Raw genomic sequence first — 14,042 nt, forward strand, 5'->3', positions numbered from 1 at the left:
ATTTTGCTGGACTGGTTTTTTGACACCATGTCCCATATGAAGCCCCCCTGATGCACCCCTAGAGTAGAAACTCCAAAAAAGTGACCCTATTTTGGAAACTACGGGATAAGGTGGCAGTTTTGTTGGTACTATTTTAGGGTAAATATGATTTTTGGTTGCTTTACATTACACTTTTTGTGAGGCAAGGTAACAAGAAATAGCTGTTTTGGCACCGTTTTCATTTTTTGTTATTTACAACATTCATCTGACAAGTTAGATCATGTGGTATTTTTATAGAGCAGGTTGTTTGTTTCAGTGTTACATAACAAAGCATTTTTGAAAAAAATTTTTTTTTTTGAGTCTCCACATTCTGAAAGCCATAGTTTTATTTATTTTTTGGGGGCGACTGTCTTGTTTAGGGGCTAATTTTTTTCGGGAAGATCGCTTGCTATTACACTTTTTGTGATGTAAGGTAACAAAAAATGGCTTTTTTTCCACCTTTTTTTTTTTTACGGTATTCACCTGAGCGGTTAGGTCATGTGATATTTTTATAGAGCAGGTTCTTACGGACGCGGCGATACCTAATATGTCAACTTTTTATTTATTTATGTAAGTTTCACATAATGATTTCATTTTTTAAATAAAAAAATCATGTTTTAGTGTCTCCATAGTCTGAGAGACAGTTTTTTTCAGTTTTTGGGCGATTATCTTAGGTAGGGTACGATTTTTGCGGGATGAGATGATGGTTTGATTGGCACTATTTTGGGGTGTGTATGACTTTTTGATCGCTTGCTATTACACTTTTTGTGATGTAAGGTGACAAAAAATGGCTTTTATTACACCGTTACATTTTTTTTTTTTACGGTATTCGCCTGAGGGGTTAGGTCATGTGATATTTTTATAGAGCAGGTTATTATGGACATGGCGATACCTAATATGTCTACTTTTTTTTATTTATGTAAGTTTTACACAATGGTTTCCTTTTTGAAACAAAAAAAAATCATGTTTTAGTGTCTCCATAGTCTGAGACCCATAGTTTTTTCTTTTTTTGGGTGATTATCTTAGGTAGGGTACCATTTTTGCGGGATGAGATGACGGTTTGATTGACATTATTTTGGGGTGCGTATGACTTTTTGATCGCTTGCTATTACACTTTTTGTGATATAAGGTGACAAAAAATGGCTTTTTTTACACAGTTTCTATTTAAAAAATGTTATAGAGCCGGTCGTTACGGATGTGGCAATACCTAATATGTATACTTTTTTTATTTATGTATACACAATAATATCATTTTTGAAACAAAAAAAATCATGTTTTAGTGTCTCCATTATCTGAGAGCCATAGTTTTTTTTTCAGTTTTGGGAGATTATCTTAGGTAGGGTACCATTTTTGCGGGATGAGATGACGGTTTGATTGGCACTATTTTGGGGTGCGTATGACTTTTTGATCGCTTGCTATTACACTTTTTGTGATGTAAGATGACCAAAATTGCTTATTTTACACAGTTTCTATTTAAATTTTTTTACGGTGTTCACCTGAGGGGTTAGGTCATGTGTTTTATAGAGCAGATTCTCACGGACGCGGAGATACCTAATAAGTAAATTAAAAAAGTTTTACACAATAACAGCATGTTTAAAACAAAAAAAAAAGATGTTTTAGTGTCTCCATATTCTGAACCATAGTTTTTTTTATTTTTTGGGAGATTTTCTTAGGTAGGGGCTAATTTTTTGAGGGATGAGGTGACGGTTAGATTGGTACTATTTTGGCAGGCATACGCCTTTTTGATCGCTTGGTGTTGTACTTTTAGTGATGTAAGGTGACAAAAAAATTGTTTATTTAGCACAGTTTTCATTTTTATTTTTCACGGTGTTCATCTAAGGGGTTAGGTCATGTGATAGAGCCGGTCGATACGGACGTGGAGATATCTAATATGTCTACTTTTCATTTTTTCCCTATTTTTAACAAAAAAATATTTACTTTATTTGTGGAAAATTAAATTTTTTTTAAAACTTTTTAAAAAAAATTAGGGGAAAACTTTATTTTTTTAAAAAAAAAATCACTTTTTTTTTTTGTCCCACTTTGGGACTTCAACTTTTGGGAGTTTGATCCCCTTTACAAAGCATTCCAATACTTCTGTATTGGAATGCATTGGCTGTATGAGTAATACAGTGTGTATTACTCATACAGTTTACTGCCTGTGAGATCCAGGGGGCTGGATCTCACAGGCTCTCCACCGGAAGGTAGCCCCGATGCCTAAGGAAGGCATCGGGCTGCCTTCCATGCCATTGGGTCCCCGTCACAGCAGTACGGGACCCGATGGCAGCGCCGTTCCCTGCCCAATATCGCACATGCCGCGGTCAGCACTGACCGCGGCACATGAAGGGTTAATGCGCATGCAGCAGGGGTCCGGCTATCAGTGACTGTCGAACCCCTGCCGCTGATCGGGCGGGCGCAGCTCCTGCGTACATGTACGTCATGGGTCTTTAAGTCCCGCAAAGAAATTACGTACATGTACGTCATGGGTCCTTAACGGGTTAATAGTAAAAAAATAAAGATAATGCAACAACATTCTGGAAATAAAGTAATGCCATATTCACTATATAAAATGAACATGAGGTACTTAGAATTTAGTATATATATCAAAATCCTTTAGTTTCATCCACTACAACAAGGTGATTTCTTTTGGATGGTAATTTATTCTATGCAATACCTCTCCTTGTGCCAACGGGCCTGAAATGCATGCAGGCAGAGCAGGCTACAGCTGTATACTGCATTTATTAAGAACACCCTGTGGGGAAGATGGGTTTTGTTAAGTGTGCACAACCAAAAATGGAGGCAACCACACCTCCAAATGCATACTGCAAAAACAAAAGACAAAATTAGACAACACATCCTATAAAATAAAATGAATGTGCAGATGTCTGCCGCCATTGGTTTGTTATGCTGTTTCCGTACAGAATCTACAATGTATTTGCTCCGTGTAGGAAAACTTAGTTTCGTCCAAAGTTGTGCAAGACTTCAGTAAATTACTTCGGTGTTCCTATCTGTGGATTTAAAAACATCATAAATAGGAATCTGAAGTCGGCTTCGGTACTGAGGTACCAGCCAGTACTGAAGCTGACTTCGGATTCCTATTTTTAAATGTTTTCAAAACCTCAGCTAGGAACATCCAAGCCATTTACTGGAGTCTTGCGCAACTTCAGATGAGACAAAGTTTTCCTACATGGAGCAAATACTTTGACTTCAAATCTATGATCAGTATCTCGATTCGCTCAATCCTATTCACTACATAAAATGATTATGAGGTGCTTAGTAAATATATTTTCATCATAAATCATGTGTGCCCACTCACCATGGCAAGGTAACCTCTTTTGGATGGGAACCTTCTGTATATGATACATGTGCTTCTGCCAACAGGCCTTAAATGAATTCAGGGAGAGCAGGCTCCACATATGTACTTAATTAGTGCAGTATATAGCTGTAGATTGCTCTCCCTGAATTAATTTGAGGCCTGTTGGCATAAAAAGAGGTATCATACATGGTAAGTTCTGTATATATGTGGAGCCTGCTCTCCCTGAATTCATTTGAGGCCTGTTGGCACAAGCACAAGTATCATATAGAGTAGGTCCCCATCCCAAAGAGGTCACCTTATCGTAGTGGATGGGCACAAAATATTTATGAGAAATACCTCATATTCACTTTATAGTCTATGTTTGCAGAGTGCTATTGTGTTGTGTTTGTGTTTACTTGTGTAGTTTCAGCCATGGCGACGTGCACCTTTATTTTTTGCAGCATGCATTTGGAGTGTGGCTGCTTCTCTTTTTGGCCATACACTCCTAACAAACCCATGTTTCCCAAAGGTTGTTTTTAAATAATCAAAGGAATAGATGGGCACTCTTATATCCGGAACACAAATTTATTGTATTCACACTATTTATATTTATTGATACATATGCTGATAATTACAAATCCGTAAAATAACTCCAGGTCAGGAGTATAACCAATGTCTATAAAATAAACATAAACCAAAAAATCTTATATAAGATACAGGCCTGTAGATACACAATAAAATACAAAACACTAAAATGCTAGTTGTATCACTTCGTTAAAATAGCTGCTGAAAGTACATGATAGATTGTTGTGGGTTGAATGGAATGGCTGCTCAGATTCAATTAGCCGAATCCATCCAATCCGCAAACAGGTGGTGGCTCCTGCTGCAATATTCAAATGAAGTGGTGGCTGATTATGTGAATTCAATATAAACCTCCTCCCTGTGATATAAAGTGAGGCAAAACTAAGTCCAAAAGTGTAAATAGTGGAACGTTCTGATAGTCCAGAGGTGCAAAAAATAGAGAAAATATCAATAAAAGTCAGTATTAATCAATCCAAATCCATCTGTGTTGAAATGGCTTTACAAACGTGCATGCGAGTCCACTAGGATAAGTGATACTGTGTTGCTGTGCAAAATAATATTCAGTCACAAGAAATCTTGTATTGCTCACAGTCTGCAGGGGCTCAGCATTATTAGTAACAAGATAATATTTCCCTCGCAACCACTTTCCTGGACAAGTAGACAAGTAGCTTTTTACTACAGTGTTGCGATCCAGATACTTTAAGTTCAGCGCTATAGGCTGCCCGCAATTGTCTAGCAGGAGACTTCCATCCCAAATATTCGGCAATATTTAGCACTATTTAGATGTCATACGATGGAGTAGTACTCACGCTTGGTTGTGATGTCCAGTCCGTAGCGTGGGTAAAGGCAGGCTTACCTTTGAGAACAGGTTCCAAGATTACCTTACTGCTATACACCAGGTCTGTGTAGTCCGCGTTGACTGTTGCACAGGTCCGGCTGCAGGTCAGGGGTCTATCTCTGCTTGTACCATAATAAGTTCACAGTATAATCCTCTGTTTGCAGTGGACATTTCTCATATCCTCCGCATTGCCCGTACCAGTAGTTTGATTGCACCGGCTTCCTGGTATTGTCTGTAGGTTACCAGACTATGGCCAATAGATCTGGAATTCCTTTGGTCCGCTTTCTCCAGATGACAGTACTGTTATTGTTCAGTTTTGCCGGTTATTGCCAGAGTCAGATTCTTTCCATTTGGCGTGGTCGGTACAGCACACCATTTTCTTAGGTGAGTCTTTGTTTTCTTTGGCTCCATACAGCATTGGATGCAGGTGTTCTTTGATACCTGGTCATCATTGTGGATTGCCTCAATTTGGTCATCTCAGCACTTTCATGCAATCCTCTCCTCCTTTAGCCGTGCAGCCATTTTCGATTTTAGAATAAACTAATACTTGCTATATATTCTCTTTACATATACTATTCTCTAATAGTTGGTCATTATACTATATTTGGATATACTCAGTATCATTAATTATTACATCTATTTGATATGTGTGCAGCGCCAGGATGGCGTTCTCTTTGCTACTCTCCTTCACTTTTTAACGGCATATTATTTATTTATTTCATATTTTAATCATGTCTCAATAAAAATTATACTTTTATATACGGTACTATGAGCTCCGTTCTTTGTTTTTTACTTGTTTTACTCGGGAGCTAGTACCGAGTCATTTGCATAGGTGACCTTTGGTTCTATTGGGTGGACACTATTTCCACTCTCACCATTTGGCCATCTGTGGTCTCCTTTTTTTCTACATACAGATGTAGTAGAGTTAACACGCATGCTTTATGAGACGTGTTATCTAAACTAAATACGTTAAGCAAACACCTCCAATTGCTTTTCAATGGCTTTTCTTTCAAGATAACATGATGATTTATGAAATTAGAGTTAAGAGTTTTTGTGTTAACCCTGCTACATCTGTATGTGGAGCCTGTCCCCCTGAATGAATTTGAGGACTGTTGGAACAAGGAGAGGTATCATATAGAGTAGTTTCCCATATAAAATAAGTCACCTTGTTGTGGTGGATGGGCATAAATGAAGTATATTTGCTATATGTCTCATATTCATTTTAAATAGTGACTCATTTTAATAGGCTCAGATTACAGAATATAAATAGAGCACCAGGTGATGCAGCACTGGTAAAGCATTTATATATTTTTTATATGGAATACAGGGTAATGAAGTTCAGAAAAAAACATGGGATTTTGCCTTTCTCAGCTGAATTTGATGTGTACAGATGGAGCAGTTTTACGGTTTATACAATAAACATCAGCATTCTCCAAATAACAGAATACCCAGCTAAAATGTGCTGATTCTGTGGTGTCTGGCATTGTTCAGTGTAATGACAATTTATGAATCTGGATGTATGCCTCTTGATTACTATCAACCACTGCTACCAAGTGCAACATAGAAAATAGATAAAATACTTTGATTAGGACACTAGAAAGCTATAATTTAGTTACGCCTTTGATAACAGTACTTGAACTCAAGTCAGTGACTTCTACTGAAAATATCTAAAATAAACACAATGCCCATAAAAAAAACTGGGGCAAAATAGCAGTATCCTTGTCAGTCCTCACAAAACTATGGTGATGGCTTCATAGAGTAGTGTAAGGGTAAAATCACACAGCAGATTTATTGCTGATATTTCTGCGACAGGTGGAAAGCACATGGATTTCTGATTTGTACATGTTTCTGCAACAAATATGCCATGTGTGAATATACCCTTAGGCCTATATTACACCAACAGATTATCTGACAGATTTTCTGACCAATCAATGGTCATCTGGCTAATTACACACCCCGATCTTTTGTTATAAACACCAACTATTGGTCTGATTGGACAGATATTGGTCTGATAATCTGTTGGTGTAATACAGTAATAAAGGCCTTAGGGTACATTCAAACAACAGTGGAAAAAAGGACTGTTAAAAACAGATAAACTGTCCACTTTTCATGGCCATTTTGTATCAGGGTGTGCATCCATTTTTTGTCCATCTATCCATTTTTAACATGTTAAAACGGATGACTTTCATTGGCTTTTTTTAAAAACCCAATCCCTGCGGTGCCCTCAGTTTATATTATGCTACCTCCCACAGTGCCCTCAGTATATATTAATGCCCACATACAGTGCCCCAGTCTCCATGATGTCCCAATACAGTGATCCTAGTCTGAATATTGGCCCCCATACAGGGCTTCAGTCTCAAATTTGCCCCCATACAGTGTCCACAGTCTATATAGTGGCTCCCCCCACTGATGACTTCACCACGTGATCACGCTGAGAGAGCACGGTGACGCTCAGTGCAGGTCCTTCGGCAGGTCTTTTCCATTCAACAGAGGAGCAGACTGAGGTATTTTTTTTCCATTCTTTCTAAGACAACTCCAGCTGTCATTTTAGGAAAAAAGATTAATTACGACAAACCGCGAGGAACTTCATCTTCGTGGTGAATCAAATTTGTCCTAAACTTCAGATCGAATTCTACTTCGGATGCTTTGATTCGTTCAACACTAGGCCAGAAAATACACTGCATGACCCTAGGAGTGAGGAAAGCTACCATGAACCACTACTACTCCTATCAGTGCCACAACTACCACTCTCTTCCTCCCAGCTCCCCCTCCAGGGCTTGATGCACCTGTCGTGAATTATAATATTTTTTTTTTACATAATTCCACAGTTTTTATTGGCCGTTAAATAGGTGCACTTCAGTTTAAATGGACATTAACCCCTTGATGACATGCACCATACAGGTAAGGCAGATGTTATCTATTTAAAGATGCGCGTCTCAGTCTCATTATGAATATCACTCAGTTGCTCCCCAAGGCGACGTCTGAAGTTCCTCAACATAGAGTTTGTAAATTTTCATCAAAACCGCCGTGGAATCCCAGACATAGGAGTACAGAGACTTGAGAGATGGTCTAAGGATGACATCCACTTTAAAGCTATGTACATATTTGGGGGCAATTTTTTTAATTATTGCATTATGCTTATTTTGATCTAAAAATTATTTCTTTCAATTGGTCTTTATTAGGGTACTTTCACACTTGCGTTTTTCTTTTCCGGCGTTGAGTTTCGTCCTAGGGGCTCTATACTGCAAAAGAACTGATCAGTTTTATCCCCATGCATTCTGAATGGAGAGTCCGTCCTTCAGGATGCATCAGGATTGCTCCGCTTCAGTCTTTTCGACGTTTCCGTCGAAATGAAAAACCGTAGCATGCATAATTTTCTTCTCCGTCTCAAAAGCCGTATCATTTGCCGTAACGCCGGATCCGTCCTTAAGTCCCATTGATTTGTATTAAGGACGGATCCGACTTTAAATCTTCCGGGGAACGACGCAACGACTGATCCGGATATCCTGTCTGCGCCTGCGTCGGATAGAGGAGGAGCAAGTTTCGCGCCATCCTGTCTGGATCCTGCCTGCGAGGGAGTCAGGTGCAAGCCAGAGAAGGTGAGTATATGTGTTTTTTTTCTTATTTTCTGACAGAAAAAACTCATATAAACAGCTCCTATGTACTTATACATAGGAGCTATAAGTACATAGGAGCTGTCAGTACCCAGTGCATGTTAGGAGTAGTAGTCCTGTCTGCTGCTACTCCTAGCATCCACTATGTACTTATATTAACTGCATACCCCTATGTACTATAGCATAGGGGTTGCAGTTAATATAACTACCCAGTGCATGTTAGGAGTAGTAGTCCTGTCTGCTGCTACTCCTAGCATCCTTTATGTACTTATATTAACTGCATACCCCTATGTACTGTAGCATAGGGGTTGCAGTTAATATAACTACACAGTGCATGTTAGGAGTAGTAGTCCTGTCTGCTGCTACTCCTAGCATCCACTATGTACTTATATTAACTGCATACCCCTATGTACTGTAGCATAGGGGTTGCAGTTAATATAACTACACAGTGCATGTTAGGAGTAGTAGTCCTGTCTGCTGCTACTCCTAGCATCCACTATGTACTTATATTAACTGCATACCCCTGCATATAACTACACAGTGCATGTTAGGAGTAGTATGTTTTTGTTCAACAATATGACCACCTGTCAATTTTTTTTTTTTGACTGATCTAAAAAAAAAATAGCCAGCTAGCCAACAAGCCAGCCAGCTAGCCAACAAGCCAGCCAGCCAGCTAGCCAACAAGCCAGCCAGCTAGCCAACAAGTCAGCCAGCCAGCTAGCCAACAAGCCAGCCAGCTAGCCAACACACAGCCAGCCAGCTAGCTAGCCAACAAGCCAGCCAGCCAAAAAGCAAGCAAGCAAGCCAGCAAGCCAGCCAGCCAGCCAGCCAAAAACGCAGCCAGGCAGCAAATTATTATGACAAGTAAGTATTTTTTTCGTCGGTATGTCTGTTATTTTATTTAAAGTTCAAATATTCACCTTTTTTTTTTTTAAAGGCACATCTTCATCTTCGAGCGAGGCCGGGAGCTCTCCTCGCCGATCACGACACCTCCAGGATGTGGTATGTAAAGTTCCTTAGCATTCCAAACTGTATATTGTGTTATTATTCAAATAATTATTTTTTTCTTTGTTTATCAGTCAGACTCTATGGAGGAGAGTTCTCCCGGTCAAGCCAGAGCCAGAGGAACAGGGGAGGAGGAAGTTGGGGGTGGAGGAGAAACGGTTGGTTAATATTTTTTTTATACTTTTCAAAGTTTTTTATGCCTGTTTTTTTTATATATATATATATATATATATAAATATAAAATCACAAATACCGCAGCAGCACAGTCAGACCACGTGCACTGGGTGCAATTCCTCACAGAGGCAGGCTTCTCCTCCACGATACGTACTCAACAAATGACGAGGCAGCACTTCCAGCTTTTGGTGACAGGGTGACGACCCCAAAACTTTATTCCCAGCAAGGTTTCGGCCTACTCAATGAGGCCTTTGTCAAGCTTGACAAAGGCCTCATTGAGTAGGCCGAAACGTTGCTGGGAATAAAGTTTGGGGTCGTCACCCTGTCACCAAAAGCTGGAAGTGCTGCCTCGTCATTTGTTGAGTATATATATATATATATATATATATATTTATTTATTTATTTTAAAAAAAATTTTTTTAGCCATCTCGTCCTGTTGCCAGTGAGAGAGGTCATCAACGATCTTCCAGAGGACACCGTGGAGCACGCGGCGGTCGTGGTCGTGTGAGTATTGTAAAGTTATGGTTTTTCTTTAAAAAAAATTATCGAATAATAAAATTAATTTTTATTCTATATTTTTTTATTCTTTTAGGGCTCCCAAACCTCCACCAGAAGGCATGAGGAGGACGTTGAACGATTTTATATCGACAATGACCTCCTCATCCATATGGTGGAGGAGCGTACACCGTTGTGGGACCACACCGACCGCCGCCATGCAGACCATCATCTAACACGGCTCCTCTGGAACGAGATCTGTGCGGCCATTCTGCCCAACTGGGATGACCTCCGAGAAAGGCAACAGTTTTGCAGACATGTAAAAAAAATATTAATCAAAAGTGGTTTACACTCTAATTCTTTTATAACCGCCACTTAAGTTTTTTTTAAAATTATTTTTTTCTTATTGTGGCTGTTTCAAGTAAATTGTAAACCAACTTTGATTAAACCACTTATTTAAAATATACATTCTAATTTGATTTCTTTCTTTCTAGGAGATACGATCATGGTTCGGTGGCGCTCAATCAGGGACCGCTACAATAAGGCCTTTAATGAGGAACTTCGGCGCCCGAGTGGGTCGGGAGGAACCTCAAGGCGTGAATACCGCTATTCTGCCGCCTTGGGGTTCCTACGAAGGACCCTTGAGATGCGAAGGTAAGGTATAAGGTGTCTCTAAAAAAAATTCTAACTAGGTGTATGGCCCAGACAGACTGTCATTTGGCACTTTGTCTTGGACATCCACATTGTATTTAGTGGAGTAGAGAGGAGCAATGTGTGCTTCTGATTTTTCATTTGAAGTTGTTTTCCAAAAAAAAGGCTATACTGTTCACTTCCTTGAAAATTCATTTAATTCATGGCCTCTATCTATGTACAGTATGTTTCTCTATTTTTTGGAATGTAACCTCCTATGTCGCTTCAGAAGTCTCTTTGCTCACCTCTATCCCACTGTTTCTCCCATCCATAAAAAATGCTAAATTTATTTTTTTCTTTGCTTCACAGAACATCAAGCAGCACTTTTGCGCCCGAAGTTCCTCAGAAGGCAGTCCCTGAAGAGCAAGCCGCCGCGGGTCCCTCTCGCCCTGCTCCTACTGCTGGTCAGGAACACCATGTTCCCCTACTTGTGCCCTCTGGCGACGTAACTATGGCAATGATGGCACCACTTTTTGAGGCCCTCATGCGTCGCCAGAGGTCAGGTAGGAGCCGCCAGGCTAACTACGAAGACCTCACAAGGCTCATGTATGAGTCCTTGGCGGGGATCACAAATAGGGTTGCATCTGTGGAGGATGATTTGCGTCGTCTTCAGGAGGGCGCGGTGTTGACGACACAAATGAGTCCGATGCATCACTATATTGTGTCGTTGTTACCTGCGCTGGAACGCTTATCACCCGACCAGCAGTATGAGGCCAGAAGACAGATGGACAGCGTTTTGTGGCAACTGGCACACCGCCCCACAACCATTCCCCCACCCCTGCCCTATCCCCCATCCTACACCTATCCCCCATCCTACACCTATCCCCCATCCCACACCTATCCAAGTTTACAGCCCCAACAGGCTCAGCATTCCCACCCTCCCCCTCCCACAACCCACCCCCATCCCAAACCCCCAAGCTCTTTTCTCAAAGCTTTTCTTCTCCTCCTTCTTACTATGCTCCTACCTCTTTCACCACTCCCTCTACTGTTGCTCGGGAAACTCCTTCTCCTGCCCAATCCACTCTTCATACTCCCTCTGTGCCACTTGCACCAACACGCACTTTTTAGTCCACAGTGGCAGAAGAACAACAGGACAGAGTGGACCCAAACCAATCACTTCCCTCCACCCCCCACCATTTCCTTAATTTGTAATTATTTATTTTATTTATTTTATTGTTATTTATAATAAATCATATTTTTTTTGTTAAAAAATCCAAGGACTGTTTCATTTTTTTTTTAAATAAAGCTAGATATTTTTAATTTTAATAAAATTTAAATCTCCCTGCACTGGCGGAGCAACACAACAGATTGTCGCTCCTCCAGCGTTGGTATATTGTGAGAAAGCTAGGTGTCTAATAGGCCAGACATAATCTCCTAGCACTGGCGGAGCGACACAACAGATTGTCGCTCCTCCAGCGTTGGTAGATTGTGAGAAAGGTAGGTGTATAATAGGCCAAAAATAATCTCCCAGCACTGGCGGAGCGACACAACAGATTGTCGCTCATTCAGCGTTGGTAGATTGTGAGAAAGCTAGGTGTCTAATAGGCCAGACATAATCTCCCAGCACTGGCGGAGCGACACAACTAATTGTCGCTCCTCCAGCATTGGTAGATTGTGAGAAAGCTAGGTGTCTAATAGGCCAGACATAATCTCCCAGCACTGGCGGAGCGACACAACTAATTGTCGCTCCTCCAGCGTTGGTAGATTGTGAGAAAGCTAGGTGTCTAATAGGCCAGACATAATCTCCCAGGACTGGCGGAGCTACACAACAGATTGTCGCTCCTCCAGCGTTGGTAGATTGTGAGAAAGCTAGGTGTCTAATAGGCCAGACCTAATCTCCCAGCACTGGCGGAGCGACACAACTAATTGTCACTCCTCCAGCGTGGGCAGATTTAACCTCAGTCTCCATAACAGGCCTGATTGGAGCGACACAAGTATGTGTCGCTCCTCCAGCGTGGGCACATCAATATATTAAAATAAAATCTCAATTACGTAAAAACAATATTTATTGAACCCAAAATGCAATTGAAATCAAATACAACACACTGTAACCATCAACCAACGGGACAACAAACATAAATTAACGGTTATTTGAAAATTAATCCCAAATTGTTTATAAAAATCGGTCCTGCCAGTCCACCCTTCCTGCTTCAGAGCAAAAATAATCTGCAAACGAGTCTCTCATCCGTGCAACCGCTACAGTTGACCGTTGTCGACAACTTTGAATGCTTGCGATCTCGCTGTCCTCGGGTACCTGTTCCAAATTGAGTGGTTCTTTATAAAGGAGGTAGTTGTGTAACACCACAGCACACTTTACAACCTCGTCTACCGATTCAACCTTCATCTGAATTGGTTTAGTGAAAATCCTCCATTTTGCGACCAAAATTCCAAATGTGCATTCAACCATTCTTCGAGCCCTGGTCAAGCGGTAGTTGTATGTGCGTTTTTTTAAATCTAATCCACGGCTGGAATATGGTTTAATTAGATTTCCACACATTTGGAATGCCTCATCACCAACCAATACAAACGGCATGGGTGGGCCATCAGTACCTGGCAGTGGTTGAGGGAGAGGAAAATCGAATTGTCCATTATATAGACTACGCCCCATATTTGAATTTTTAAATACCATGGAATAGTTGGCGCGTCCATAGGCCCCTACGTCCACTGCAACAAAACGATATTGAGCATCTGCGATGGCCATCAGTATTATTGAAAAATATTTCTTATAATTGAAAAACTCGGATCCGGTTCCGTGGGGCTTGATAATACGAATATGTTTCCCGTCTACCGCACCTATGCAGTTGGGAAACATCCCAAAATCTTTCAGATATTTCTGTCTAATGCTGTCGAGTTGCATGTGGGATGAATTCATCATGCAGTTGTTCCCACAAAACACGGCATGTCTCCTTGACAATTATTGAGACAGTTGATATCCCAAGGTGAAATTGAAAATGGAGTGAGCTGAAACTTTCTCCACTTGCCAAAAACCTAAATTTTAAAATAAAATAAAAAAGTGTATAACATTTTTTGCAAAACAACATAATATACAAGGTATATCAGTCTGACACAATTTTATTGCACCGCTACATATATTAGTTTGGTCAAGATTTTTTCTGTGGCCAATATAATTTTTCATAAAATTCAACGATAAATGTTTGTTCTCCATGGCGAACAATATTCATCACAGTTCATTCTACATCTTCAATGACGAGTATATTGATTCAAACTTTTCCAAAACAAGATGTACAATTAAAAAAAAAAATGATGAGCATCAATTGGGGCCAAAATTAGACACTTTATACAGTGATCCCAGAAAGTACAGTGATCCCAGAAA

This window comes from Bufo bufo, chromosome 1 (genome assembly GCF_905171765.1).
Source record: "Bufo bufo chromosome 1, aBufBuf1.1, whole genome shotgun sequence".
Taxonomy (NCBI): Eukaryota; Metazoa; Chordata; class Amphibia; order Anura; family Bufonidae; genus Bufo; species Bufo bufo.